Below are 12,732 nucleotides of genomic sequence, written 5' to 3'. Positions count from 1 at the left end.
GGTCTTCACCTGGTGCCAGAGAGAACACAACGTAAGCACCAGGCGAGCCTCTCTGGGAAGCTCATTCCACAACAAGGGTGCCATAGCAGAAAAGGCTCTGTTCCTGATAGCCACCCACTTCCTTTGGCAGGGGCTCCCAGAGAAGGATCTGTGAAGCTGACCTTAGGGTCCAGGCAGGTACATATGGGAGGAGACGATCCTTCAGGTAACCTAGCCCCAAGCCGTTCAGGGCTTTGAATGTTAATACCAGCACTTTGAATCAGGCCTGGAAATGGCCTGGCAGCCAGCGCAGATGGAAAAGTACTGGCATAATATGATCACACTGGCCAGTCCCCGTTAATAGTCTTCCGTTTTCAAAGGCAGCCCCAGGTATAACACGTTGTAGTAATCCAAACGAGCGGTTATCAAAGAATGGATAACTATAGTAGGCTATCTCTGTCCAGATAGGGATGTAGTTGGTATATCAGCCTAAGCTGATAAAAGGTGTTCTGTGACACCAAGTCCATCTCTGCCGCAAGTGACAGTTCTGGGTCCAAGAGCCCCCCAAACTATGAACCTGATCCTTTAGGGGGAGTGCAACCCCCTCCAGAAGAGGTCGAACATCACCTAGCCGGGCAGATGAACCACCCACTAACAGTACTTCTGTCTTGTCTGGATTGAGTCCCAGTTTACTGGCCCTCATCCAGTCCATTACTGTGGCCAGGCACCAATTCAGCTCAGTCACGGCCTCACCTGGATTTGATGAAAAGGAGAGACAGAGCTGGGTGTCATCCACATATTGATGACACCTCAGCCCACACCTCTGGATAACCTCTCCCAGCAGTTTCATGTAGAAATTAAACAGCATGGGGGATAAAATAGAGCCCTGTGGCACCCAATGACATAACTGCCAAGGCACAGAGCAATAATCCCCCAGCACCACCTTCTGGAATCTCCCATCCAAGTAGGAGTGGAACCACTGCATCACAGAGCATCCATCTCCCAGCCCAGACAACCTGTCAAGAAGGATACCATGGTTGATGGTATTGAAAGCCACTGAGGGGTACAAGAGAATCAATAGGGTCACACTCCCCCTGTCCCTCTGCCAGCAAAGGTCATCCCACAGGGTGGCCAAGGCAGTTTCCATTCCAAAACCAGGCCTGAAGCCCAACTGAAATGGATCTAGATAATCCGTTGCCTTCAAGAGTGCCTGGAGTTGTCCTGCAGGTCCAGGTTAGACTTTTTCAGGAGCATCCTGATTACCGCCTCTTTTAAAGAGGCCAGCACCACTCCCTCTCTCAAGGAGGAATTTACAAGCTCCTGGACCCAGCCGGACCTCCCCTCCTTGTTTGATGTGAGAAGCCATGACGGGCAAGGGTCAAGCACGGGGGTGGTCGACCGGACTTGGCCAAGCACCTTGTCCGCATCCTCGGGCCTCAGTAACTGAAACTCATCCAATAAGACTGGACCAGATGGTGCTCTGGACACCTCTACCAATGGAACTGCATTAATTGTGGTGTCCAATTCATGCCGAATTAGAGAAACTTAATCTTCAAAGTGCCATACAAACTTGCCACAGCATGCTACTGAGGGTTCCACTGTTTCTCTCCCTGGCCCAGATCATAACAGGCACCGAACCACTCAGAAAAGCTCCACTGGTTGACACTGAGAAGATGCAATGGTCGTGGAAAAGAAATCTCTTTGCCACCCTCACCACCACAGAGTAGGCTCAATAATGAGCTCTAACCTGTGTTCGGTCAAACTTGGCACGGGTTTTCTTCCACCTGCATTCTAGCCGTCTCCCCTCTTGTTTCATTGCCCTCAGCTTAGGTGTTGTGGGAGAAATTTCTTAGCCTCTGTCCCTCCATTTTGTTCTGTCATTTTAGCTGATTGTGACTTAGTGATGAACTTAAAGTTGCCTAACTTTAGGCAACAGTTTGCACTCTCTGCAACTGTTGAAATGACTAAAACTAACTGAAAGCAGGCAACCACAATCACAAATTGTCTAAAATAGATCTGTGGCTAAGCATGTCTCTTCTGGCTGAAAAACAAGTCCTATACGTTCCTTTTGCATTGTATTGCAAGGCAAACATAAGTTGACCGTTAGCACCCCCAAGGGGAGAGGCCGGCTGATGCTTCTGCGCATGCTTGACATATTTTAAGCTTGAAGACCAATCATATTAAAGAGGAATGTCCTGCCCATGGTGTTTTTTAATTCTTCATGTGTGTATACAACTTTGTGTAAGCTATTGTTCAGGGTCCACTCTTGAGCCGTTCTTGACCGTACCACACCTCGGTGTTTGCTTTCAATAAAACATCCGCTCGAACTACGTCTCTGGTCCATGCCTGAGAGGGAAGAAGCAGGAGCCTTAAATTCTGCAACAGTGCATACCAAGGAGCTGGCCAGGTTCTGCTCAGAGGGAGAGGGTGCTTGCCTGCGATTGTGTCGACCACCCATATCATCTCTCCCACCACAGAGTGACCTGGGTTTTGACAGGGGCACCAGCCATACCGGCAGGAAAACCCCTCAGAGCCCTTTGGAATCCATCAGAATCCATTGGCCTCTGGGGGTGGACCATTTTAATAGGTCCCCCACCCTTGCAGAGGGGAAAGGCCATCGAGAGTCTAAAACTCAATGGGAAATGATCCGACCATGACAAGGGGATAGATGTTAATTCCCCCACTTTCAGATCACCAACCTCCTACCCAGTCGAGAAAACCAGATCAAGTGTGTGTCCTCTTACATGTGTTGGCCATGACATGTTGAGACAGCCCCATGGTTGTCATGGCAACCATGAAGTCCTGAGCCCAGATACAGTGGCCTCAGCATGGAAGTTGAGATCCCCCAGGACCATCATCCTACGGGTCCTCAAGACCAAATCCAAGATCACCTCCGCCAGCTCAGGCAGGGAGTCTGATGGGCAGCGGGGTGCGTGGTACACCAGCAGAATCCCTAATCTCTCCCAGGTACCCAGCACAAGGTACAGACACTCAAGATCAGCACTCAAATGAACAGGAAGCACGTGGGTTATCCCACCTATGTTTCTTTGTCTCTTTTTAATTAACTTTGAGGCTTGGGTCTATAGAACTCACTGCCACAGTACTCAATTAGATGTCACCACTAGGGAATGCCGCCACAGCTATAGAACATTTTAACTGCTGCCACTAGAATAAACTCTCTCTACCGGAAAGAAGCTCAGTAGCCTGGCTCCTCTGGTGTAGCATGGCATTGACCCTACCACTAGAGACCACCTTTCACAATGAACAAAAAAGATGTTCATTAATGGAAATTGTTTACAAAACTGAATAAAATGTCACTCTTCTAATAATAAGTTGAGATTGCTTAAAGGTTCTTAAATATGGTTGCTTATCATTCCTCAGTGGAGTCTTTCCGAGCTAAATAAAATCTCAATAGCTTTTCTTTCAGATCAGATTTCCCCAAACTTCACCTCACAAACAGGAACAGGCTTAGGAATGTCCCTAATTTTTTTTACAAATAGGAACAGATGTGTACACCACTCTTCCTCTGCCTCCAGTTCTTCCTGCTGCTTCTGGCTTCTAGGATGAGCCAGATGTTTCAGGGAGTGGTTGTTGATATTGTCTCTGGTCAGACATTAAATAGGAACCTAAAATATGTATAACTTGAGCCTCATCTACACTGGGCTTTTACTCTGTGGTGGGTGCGAGTAGAGGTCCCTCACGACAGATGACACAGTCGCGACTTCGCAGCCATCCATGGTTTTCGTCCAGAAAATGCGGAGTTCGAAGGAGCCGTTTTACTGCGATATTTTGGGTTTGCTGCGGGTGGGCCATCTGTTCCTTCCCCGAACTGACTTCGCATTTTGCAGTGGCCATGTTATAGGCGTGCGTAGTGCCTGCGTCACTCTGTGAGGCCTTCTTACTCCCCCCATCCCTTCACAGCTACACAGTTACAGAGGCACAGAGGGGCATGTTCATCTATTTAATCATGCTTTCACACAGTTTTGCAACTTCATATCTTCGCAATGGTTGTAGATTCGGTACCCAAGGGCCGGGGGGTGGGTCTTGGGGGAGAACCATAGAATCATAGAATAGTAGGGTTGGAAGGGGCATACAAGGCCATCGAGTCCAACCCCCTGCTCAATGCAGGAATCCAAGTCAGAGCATCCCTGACAAATGGCGGTCCAGCCTCATCTTTAATGCCTCCAGGGTGGGAGAGCCCACCTCCTCCCCAGGTCATTGGTTCCATTGTTGCATTGCTCTAACAGTCAGGACGTTTCTCCTGATGTTCAGCCGGAATCTGGCTTCCTGTCACTTGAGCCCATGATTCCGTGTCCTGCATTCTGGGATGATCGAGAGGAGATCCTGGCCTTCCTCTCTGGGACAACCTTTCAAGGACTTGAAGAGCACCATCATATCTCCCTTCAGTCTTCTCTTCTCAAGGCTCAACATGCCCAGTTCTTTCAGTCTCTCCTCATAGGGCTTTGTTTCCAGTCCCCTGATCATCTTTGTTGCCCTCCTCTGAACCCTCTCCAGCTTGTCTGCATCCATTTCTTCTTAAAGTGCACTGCCCAGAACTGGACACATTACTCCAGATGAAGCCTAACCAGTGCTGAGTAGAGGGGAATTAGTATTAATGCAGCCCAAAAGAGCATCTGCCTTTTGTGCAGCAACATCACATTGTTGGCTCATATTCCGCTTGTGATCTACAACAATTCCAAGATCCTTCTCGCTTGTAGTGTTGTTGAGCCAAGTATCCCTTATCTTGTAACTGTGCATTTGGTCTCTTTTTCCTAGGTGCAGAACTTGGCATTTCTCCCTATTAAATTTCATTGTTGTTTTTTTCTGCCCAGCCCTCCGGTCTATCAAGATCCCTTTGAATTTTGTTTCTGTCTTCCAAGGTATTAGCTATCCCACCCAATTTTGTGTCATCTGCAAATTTGATCAGCATTCCCTGCACCTCCTCCTCCAAGTCATTAATAAAAATGTTGAAGAGCACTGGGCCCAGGACTGAGCCCTGCGGTACCGCGCTCATTACCTCTCCCCAGTTTGAGAAGATCCCATTGATCAATTCCAATTCTGTAGCCAACTGTGGATCCACTGGATCATTGTTTCATCCAGCCCACTTTGAGCTAGTTTGCTCATCAGGATATCATGGGGCACTTCGTCAAAAGCTTTGCTGAAGTCGAGGTATATTATGTCCACAGCATTCCCACAGTCCACGTGGGAGGTTACTTGATCAAAAAATGAGATCAGATTCGTGTGGCAGGATTTGTTCTTGACAAATCCATGTTGGCTTTGAGGAATCACTGCATTGTTTTCAAGATGCTTACAGATGGATTGCTTTATCATCTGCTCTAGAAATTTCCCAGGGATTGGTGTCAGACTGACTGGTCTGACTGGTTCCCAGTTTCCTCCTTTTTGCCCTTTTTGAAAATAGGGATAATATTAGTCCTCCTCCAGTCATCTGGCACTTCACCCGTCCTCCGTGATTTCTCAAAGATAATAGACAGTCTCTCTGGTTCTGAGAGCTCTTCTGCCAGTTCCTTTATTACTCTAGAGTGCAGTTCATCTGGCTCTGGAGATTTGAACTCATTCAAAGTAATTAGGTGTTCCTTGACCGTATGCCTATCGATCTCAAGCTGCAGTCCTGCCCCTTCAGCCTATACTTTGCCTTTGCCAGGGGGGTCATAGACCCTCTTTCAGGAGAAGACTGAGCCAAAGTAGGAATTGAGCACCTCTGCCTTTTCTTTGTTATTTTGCCATCCTTATTTAATAGTTGAACCACCATTTTCTCCCTCTGCCTTTTACTATGCACGTAGCTGAAGAAAGCCTTTTTGTTGCTTTTAGCATCCCTTGCTAACCTCAGCTCGTTCTCAGCTTTAGCCTTCCTGATGCCATCCCTGCAATTCTGTGCTACCTGCCTGTACTCTTCCTTTGTAGCTTGGACTTCCTTCTACTTCCTATATGTGTCCTTTTTTGTTTTCAGGTCATCTCGAAGCTTTTTGTGAAGCCACATTGGCTTCTTCTGTTGTCTTCCACCTTTTCTTCTTGTTGGAATTGTTTATAATTGTGCCTTTAGAATTTCCTTTTTTGAAAACTCCCACCCATCTCGGACTCCTTTTCTCGTTAGAGTCACTTGCCATGGGACCTTACTGATCATTGTTCTGAGTTGATTAAAATTGGCTTTCCTAAAATCCAGGGTATGCGTTTGGCTACACTCGGCTTTTGCTTCCTTTAGAACCAAGAACTCAAGTATAACATGGTCGCTTTCCCCCAGACTTCCTGCAACTGCTACTTGATCCACTAAGTCATCTCTGTTGGTTAGGATCAAATCAAGGATAGCTGATCCTCTAGTTCCTTCCTCCACTTTCTGTAGGAAGAAGTTATCCACAACACAAGTCAGGAATTTCTTGGAGGGGCCATGTTTTACAGAATTTATCTCCCAACAAATATCGGGGAAATTGAAGTCCCCCATTACTATTACATCATGCTTCCTTGAAACACTGGCAGTTTGCTTTTCAAAAGTTTCATCTTCGTCTTCTCCTTGATTGGGTGGCCGGTAGTAGACTCCGACCACCATGTTCCTTTTATTCTTTGCTCCATTTATTTTAACCCAGACACTCTCAATGGGGCTACCAAGCTCATCTTCCTGTATTTCTGTGCAGAGAGACATATTTTTAACATATAGTGCAACTCCACCTCCCTTGCTGTTCCTCCTGTTCTTTTTGAACAAGTTATATCCTTCAGTTGGTGTATTCCAGTCATGAGAGTCATCCCACCAAGGCTCAGTTACACCTATCAAGTCATAATTTCCCTCCTGTATTAAGAGTTCAAGTTCGTTCTGTTTGTTTCCCATACTCTGGGCATTAGTAGACAGACATCGAAGACCATGTGCTTCATAGTCTGGCTTTCTTCCTACATGTTTCTGAAGACTATTATTGGGCGCTATCAGAGCTGTTCTCTCTTTTGGGGTGCATGAGCCTTCGTCCACTGTTACCCCCAACTTTACGTCCCCCTTCCCCGTAGGATTCAGTTTAAAGCCCTCCTGATGAAGTTCTTCATGCTGTGGCCAAACACATTCTTCCCATCCTTTGTGAGGTGCAACCCGTCCCTTGCCAACAGCCCATCTTCCAGGAAGTATAGCCCGTGGTCCCAGAATCCAAATCTCTTGCGCCAGCACCACCTTCGTAGCCAGTCATTCACCCGGAGTATTTTTCTTTCCCTTTCTATCCCTCTTCTAACTACTGGAAGGATGGATGAGAAAACTATCTGGGCCCCAAAGTTCTTGAGTTTCCTTCCCAAAGCTTCAAAGTCTGATGTGATCTCTTCATAGCTCCACTTGGCGGTATCATTTGTTCCCACATGGATGAGAAGAAAGGGATACCTGTCAGTGGGCTTTATGAGTGCAGGCAACCCTTCAGTCACGTCCCTAATCCATCCTCCTGGGAGAGAAGCACACCTGGTGAGTCCACGGGTCTTCGTGACATACTTGGGTCTCGATCCCACGCAGCAAGGAGTCTCCCACTACTACCACTCTTCTCTTCTTCTCGTTGTGGGCCTTGGTTTCATCACCTCTGCTTGGCTGATCTTCAGCCTCTTGCTCGCTCTCATGCAGGTTCCCCTGTAATTCTTCCTCTGCAGGCTGCCCTCCAGTCTCATCCTCAAGTACCTGGAAAAGATTCTACAGCTCCACTGCTTCCACGGGTGCAGAGTGGCTTCTAGTTCTTCTGCTCCTGTCACCCTTTTCCAAGGAGAATCCTCTACTTCATTTTTCCTCACCTCAGCATTTCCCACGTCTGCCTCAGCTTGCTGTTGCTCTTCAAGCTTCTGGTCTTCCCTTTGCTGCTGTAGTTCCCCCATTCTGTCCAAGAACTCTTCGTGTTCTCTTATTCCCCGGATGGTTGACACTCGCCGCTCCAGTCCTCTTACTTTTTCTTCCAGCAGCGTGATCAACTTGCACTTGTTGCAGGTGTAGGCCATTGTCAAGGGCTCCTTGGAGGCCTCTCTCCGTCTAATCCAGTAGCCAAGTCCAGACACAGACAAAGGGATTCCTTTCAAAGCTTTATTCTTCTTTTACAACTTAACAACTCTACCGTTAGCAACTAGATCTGAGCAGCACAGTACCTATGCCCTAAGTTGGAACAGTTGGTCCCCATTTGAAAGGGAATTACTGGCAGACCCCTGAACTTAAGGACTAGGGAGAGTCCCTCCCCTTTTCCCTTGGATCCTCTGGGCGCAGCCGTTGTTTGAGCACCAACCAGGCACTACGCTTCCTTTCTGCACCCTCCATTTGGCGCCGCTCTCTGCGTCGGCGTCGCGCGTCCACCAAGTCTGCTACCCGTGCTCTGTCACTCCCTGGACTGCTATCTAAGCTAGGGCGTACGCGCTTTTTTTCTTCTTCCTTCAAAGTCACCCGTGATAGGCTACGTAACGATTTACGTAGCCTATCACAGCTGACTTTGGAAATCTAGCCGTGATAGGCTACGTAAATCATTACGTAGCCTATCACGGGTGTGGTTTTGTTTTTGTTTTTTTTAACATTCGCTTTGTAATGGCAGCGGCGGCAGCCATTTGCGTTCCTTATTTGGGCCTGGGTAGTCTACGTAAAGATTTACGTAGACTACGGCGAAAATAAGGGCAACGCTAGGGGTGGGGGGGTCAAAGCGGTGCCATATAGATGGGGCCTTGGTTTGCTCATAGAATTATCCTGTTTGGTATATTAAATTTAAAAGTGTAGTTTATTCAGACAATAATTACAAATTTACTAAATGGATTTACTTTTAAAAGTTTTAAAGTATGATGATAACGTTATGACCAAACCAAGTTATACATAATATAACTTTAGAAACATAAAGGCCCCTTTCTGTTCTTAAAGCACCTCAACTTGGTGCTCGCCAGGTGTTTGGGACTACAACGCCCAGCATTTCTGACGATTGGCCATGCTGCCTGAGGCTGATGGGAGCTGAAGTCCGAAGTATCTGGAGGGTACCGGGTTGGGGAAGGCTGTCTGAGAACAACACAGTGACTTTAGATCTGTAAAGAGCACTAAAAAAGAGTACTGCTTATTGTTCATTTTCCCAAAAATGTCCGTTTCCCCCGCTCCAAAAAAAGAGGAAAAAACGGGCTTCTGCAAATGTTACATCCCTGACGTCAAATGACCTCCCTCTCTTAGCTGACTGACTGCGTGAGCCTCTACAGGCAGCACCAGCGCAGCTTGGCTGCCTCCCCCCCCCCTCCCCGCTTCTTGCTGGGCTGGGTCAGGCAGTCCTGCCTCCTGCGTGCTGGCAAGAGCATAAAACCTCACCCTGCCATCCTCTCCTAAACTGACATTGTGGATGTGGGTGAGAGAGAGATTGGGGCTGGCTTGGGGACCACACAGACCCTGCTTTTCCATCACTCCCTTGCTCCACATTCTCTAAAAATATGCAGCAGGAAGGAAACCCGCTTTTCTCTTGGGGCTCTGGGTGAGGAAGACCCTCCTCGCGCCCCAACAGCGTACAGTTTTCTCTCTCTCTCTAAATGTATACATATATGCGCTAAACTTTTGGCTTCTGCCCTCATCAGTAGCTGTGCTGTTAAATGGGCCCCAGGGGGCTGTCTTCACGAGCAATTTAGTGTGAAGTGAGAGCAGTCTGAATTCCTTCGCAACAGATGGCATCATCACCAGTCCGCTGCCAACCAGCCACTTCCCTCTTGGAAAGCTGCATTTTCTGAAACTCCTTTTAGTCCAACTTCAAAAGGGGCCACCTGGCAGTTTTACCACAGCGTGCCATGCCCCACCCTGCATTAAGTCCTGGGCATGCCTCTGTGGCCTGGCAGTGATGTGGTCAAGGGGGTGGGATGCCCCATTCCCTCTTGTTTCCCCAATGGAAGTAGTTTTTCCCATTGAGAAAATCCACAGGAGCACAGCAGCAACCCCCCCCCCTTACCGCAGTAGTGGGGACACTCGTTCACCTTAGGTAGCCTGCTTTTAATCTTTAACATATCCCCCCTTCTGTGCATGTTTACTCAGAAGTAAGAAATAAATCTCGCTCCCCTGAAGTGAAAGAGTTAAAAGCTAACTTTAGTAACTCGCCCTAAAGTGATCTTTCGCTTCTCCGTTCTCTGATGCTCTCTTAAATCACTATTGTGACGTTGCGTTTCCAAGTTGTTATGTAAAGTCCCTTCTCTGCTTTATCCAGGGATTTCTTGCCGGACAGGGATGGCACATGCTGTCTCCTGCGACACGTGCCCCACCCCTTAACCATGTTGAAAGGGCAGGCCATCGTAGGTTGCCACTGCCCCTGGACAAACCAGGAAGTCCAGGGTGCTTCAGCCACAGACCCTTGCCCAAGAGTTGCTCTTGAACAGCAGCCCCAGTCGTGTTTACACACTTAGCTCCTGTTATGACCCTGTCAGCCACGCCAACCAATGGCAAGAGGCTGTGAGCAACCTGCTGGCCCACGCGGGCTCGACTCCTGCCGCGTTGCTCTCAATGCTCCCAGAGCATTTGTTTATCCTGGGTGTACTGGCATGTTTTGCCCAGGCTGGCACGTCCCCACGGGTAGCACAGAGCAGGCATGCGCAAAGGGGAATTTGCCCCCACAACATGTCGCAAAGCCCACTGACTTGGATAGCTTTAAAAGGGGACTGGGCAAATTCCTGGAGGATGAGAAAGCTCTCCATGGCCACTAGTCCTGATGGCTAGATGCCACCTCCAGTATCAGAGGCAGGATGCCTATGTACTCCAGTTGCTGGGGAACATGGGTTGTTGTTGTTCAGTCGTTCAGTCGTGTCCGACTCTTTGTGACCCCATGGACCGTAGCACGCCAGGCCTTCCTGTCCTGCGCTCTCTCCCGGAGCGTGCTCAAGTCCATATTCATTGCATCCGTGATGCTATCTAGCCATATCATCCTCTGCCGTCCCCTTCTCCTTTTGCCTTCAGTCTTTCCCAGCATCAGGGTCTTTTCCAGGGAGTTTTCTCTTCGCATGAGGTGGCCAGAATATTTGAGCTTCAGCTTCAGTATCTGTCCTTCCAATGAGCACTCAGGGTTGATTTCCTTTAGGATGGACTGATTGGACCTCCTTGCAGTCCAGGGGACTCGCAAGAGTCTTCTCCAGCACCACAGTTCGAAAGCATCAATTCTTCGGCACTCAGCCTTCCTTATAGTCCAGCTCTCACAGCCATACGATGCTACTGGGAAAACCATAGCTTTGATTAGACGGACCTTTGTCGGCAAGGTGATGTCTCTGCTTCTTACTATGCTGTCTAGGTTTGCCATAGCTTTCCTCCCAAGGAGCAGGCGTCTTTTGATTTCATGGCTACAGTCACCATCTGCGGTGATCTTGGAGCCCAGGAAAGTAAAATCTGTCACTGCTTCCATTTCTTCCCCTTCTATATGCCAGGAAGTGATGGGGCCAGATGACATGATCTTAGTTTTTTTAATGTTGAGTTTCAAACCAGCTTTAGCACTCTCCACTTTCACCCTCAACAACAAGAGGCTCTCAACAAGAGGCTCTTTAGATCCTCTTCGCTTTCTGCCATTAGGGTGGTATCGTCTGCGTATCTGAGGTTGTTGATAATTCTCCCAGCAATCTTAATTCCGACCTGTGATTCATCCAACCCGGCATTTCTCATGATGTACTCTGCATATAAGTTAAATAAGCAGGGCGACAATATGCAGCCTTGTCGTACTCCTTTCCCAATTTTGAACCACTCGGTTGTTCCATGTCCGGTTCTTACTGTTGCTTTTTGACCCTTGTACAGGTTTCTCAGGAGACAGGTGAGGTGGTCTGGTACCCCCATCTCTTTCAGAATTTGCCACAGGTTGTTGTGATCCACACAATCAAAGGCTTTAGCGTAGTCAATGAAGCAGAAATAGACGTTTTTCTGGAATTCTCTTGCTTTCTCCATGATCCAGCGAATGTTGGCGATTTGATCTCTAGTTCCTCTGCCTCTTCGAAACCCAGCTGGTACTTCCGGTAGTTCTCGGTTCGCATACTGCTGAAGCCTAGCTTGTAGGATTTTGAGCATCACCTTGCTGGCATGTGAAATGAGCGCAATTGTGCGGTAGTTTGAACACTCTTTGGCGTTGCCCTTCTTTGGAATTGGAATGTAAACTGACCTTTCCCAGTCTTGTGGTCACGTCATGTGACCATGGGAACATGGGTAGGAGGGTGCTATTCCACTTCAGGTCCTACTTGTGGGTTTCCTACAGGCGGCTGGTTGGCCGCTGTGTGAACAGAATGCTGGGCTAGATGGATCTTTGGTTGGATCCAGCAGGGCTATTGTGTTCTTAACACTAATCCTAGATGTGCAGGGGCTGGCTGAAGGGCACTTTACACATGCTCAGGCACTATGCTAACAACTTCAAATGTTCTAGGGCTAATCCAATCAATCTCTCATACCTCATTCTGCTATATTCACGGGCATATCTGCATCCCAGACCTATGACAAAATCCTGTGCATGTTACTTGGAAGTAATTCCCACTGCATCCAACAGGATTTAGTCCTTGGCAAGGGTGATTAGGAGTACAGCTGTAAACTAGTTCAGCAGCTATGGCAATCATTAGCCCTTCATATCCTGGCTGTTTTGTCAACTCCTAATGTCATTTGATGTACGATAATACATAATTTTTAAAATCGCATTTTGTTAAACACTGTGGGGGCAATTATTTATTTTTATTCATTCATGCAACCCATTTTCACCCCATTTTTCAGCCGAGGCTGGCTTGCATACCATCGATAAAAACAAGTCCATCCCTGCCCGCAGGCTTTACTTTACACTTTTC

At 47.8% G+C, this 12,732-nt stretch overlaps 1 protein-coding gene across 1 annotated transcript in view; it reads right to left on the bottom strand.

Annotated features, from left to right (window-relative positions):
- Window positions 1-12,732, bottom strand: part of LOC146335077 (claudin-4-like) — a 93,772-nt gene that overhangs the window by 63,056 nt on the left and 17,984 nt on the right. The window lies entirely within an intron of this gene.

This window comes from Heloderma suspectum, chromosome 16 (genome assembly GCF_057233095.1).
Source record: "Heloderma suspectum isolate Gila_16-S chromosome 16, 16-S_ref, whole genome shotgun sequence".
NCBI lineage: Eukaryota > Metazoa > Chordata > Lepidosauria > Squamata > Helodermatidae > Heloderma > Heloderma suspectum.
This window is presented reverse-complemented; position numbering and strand designations above follow the sequence as displayed.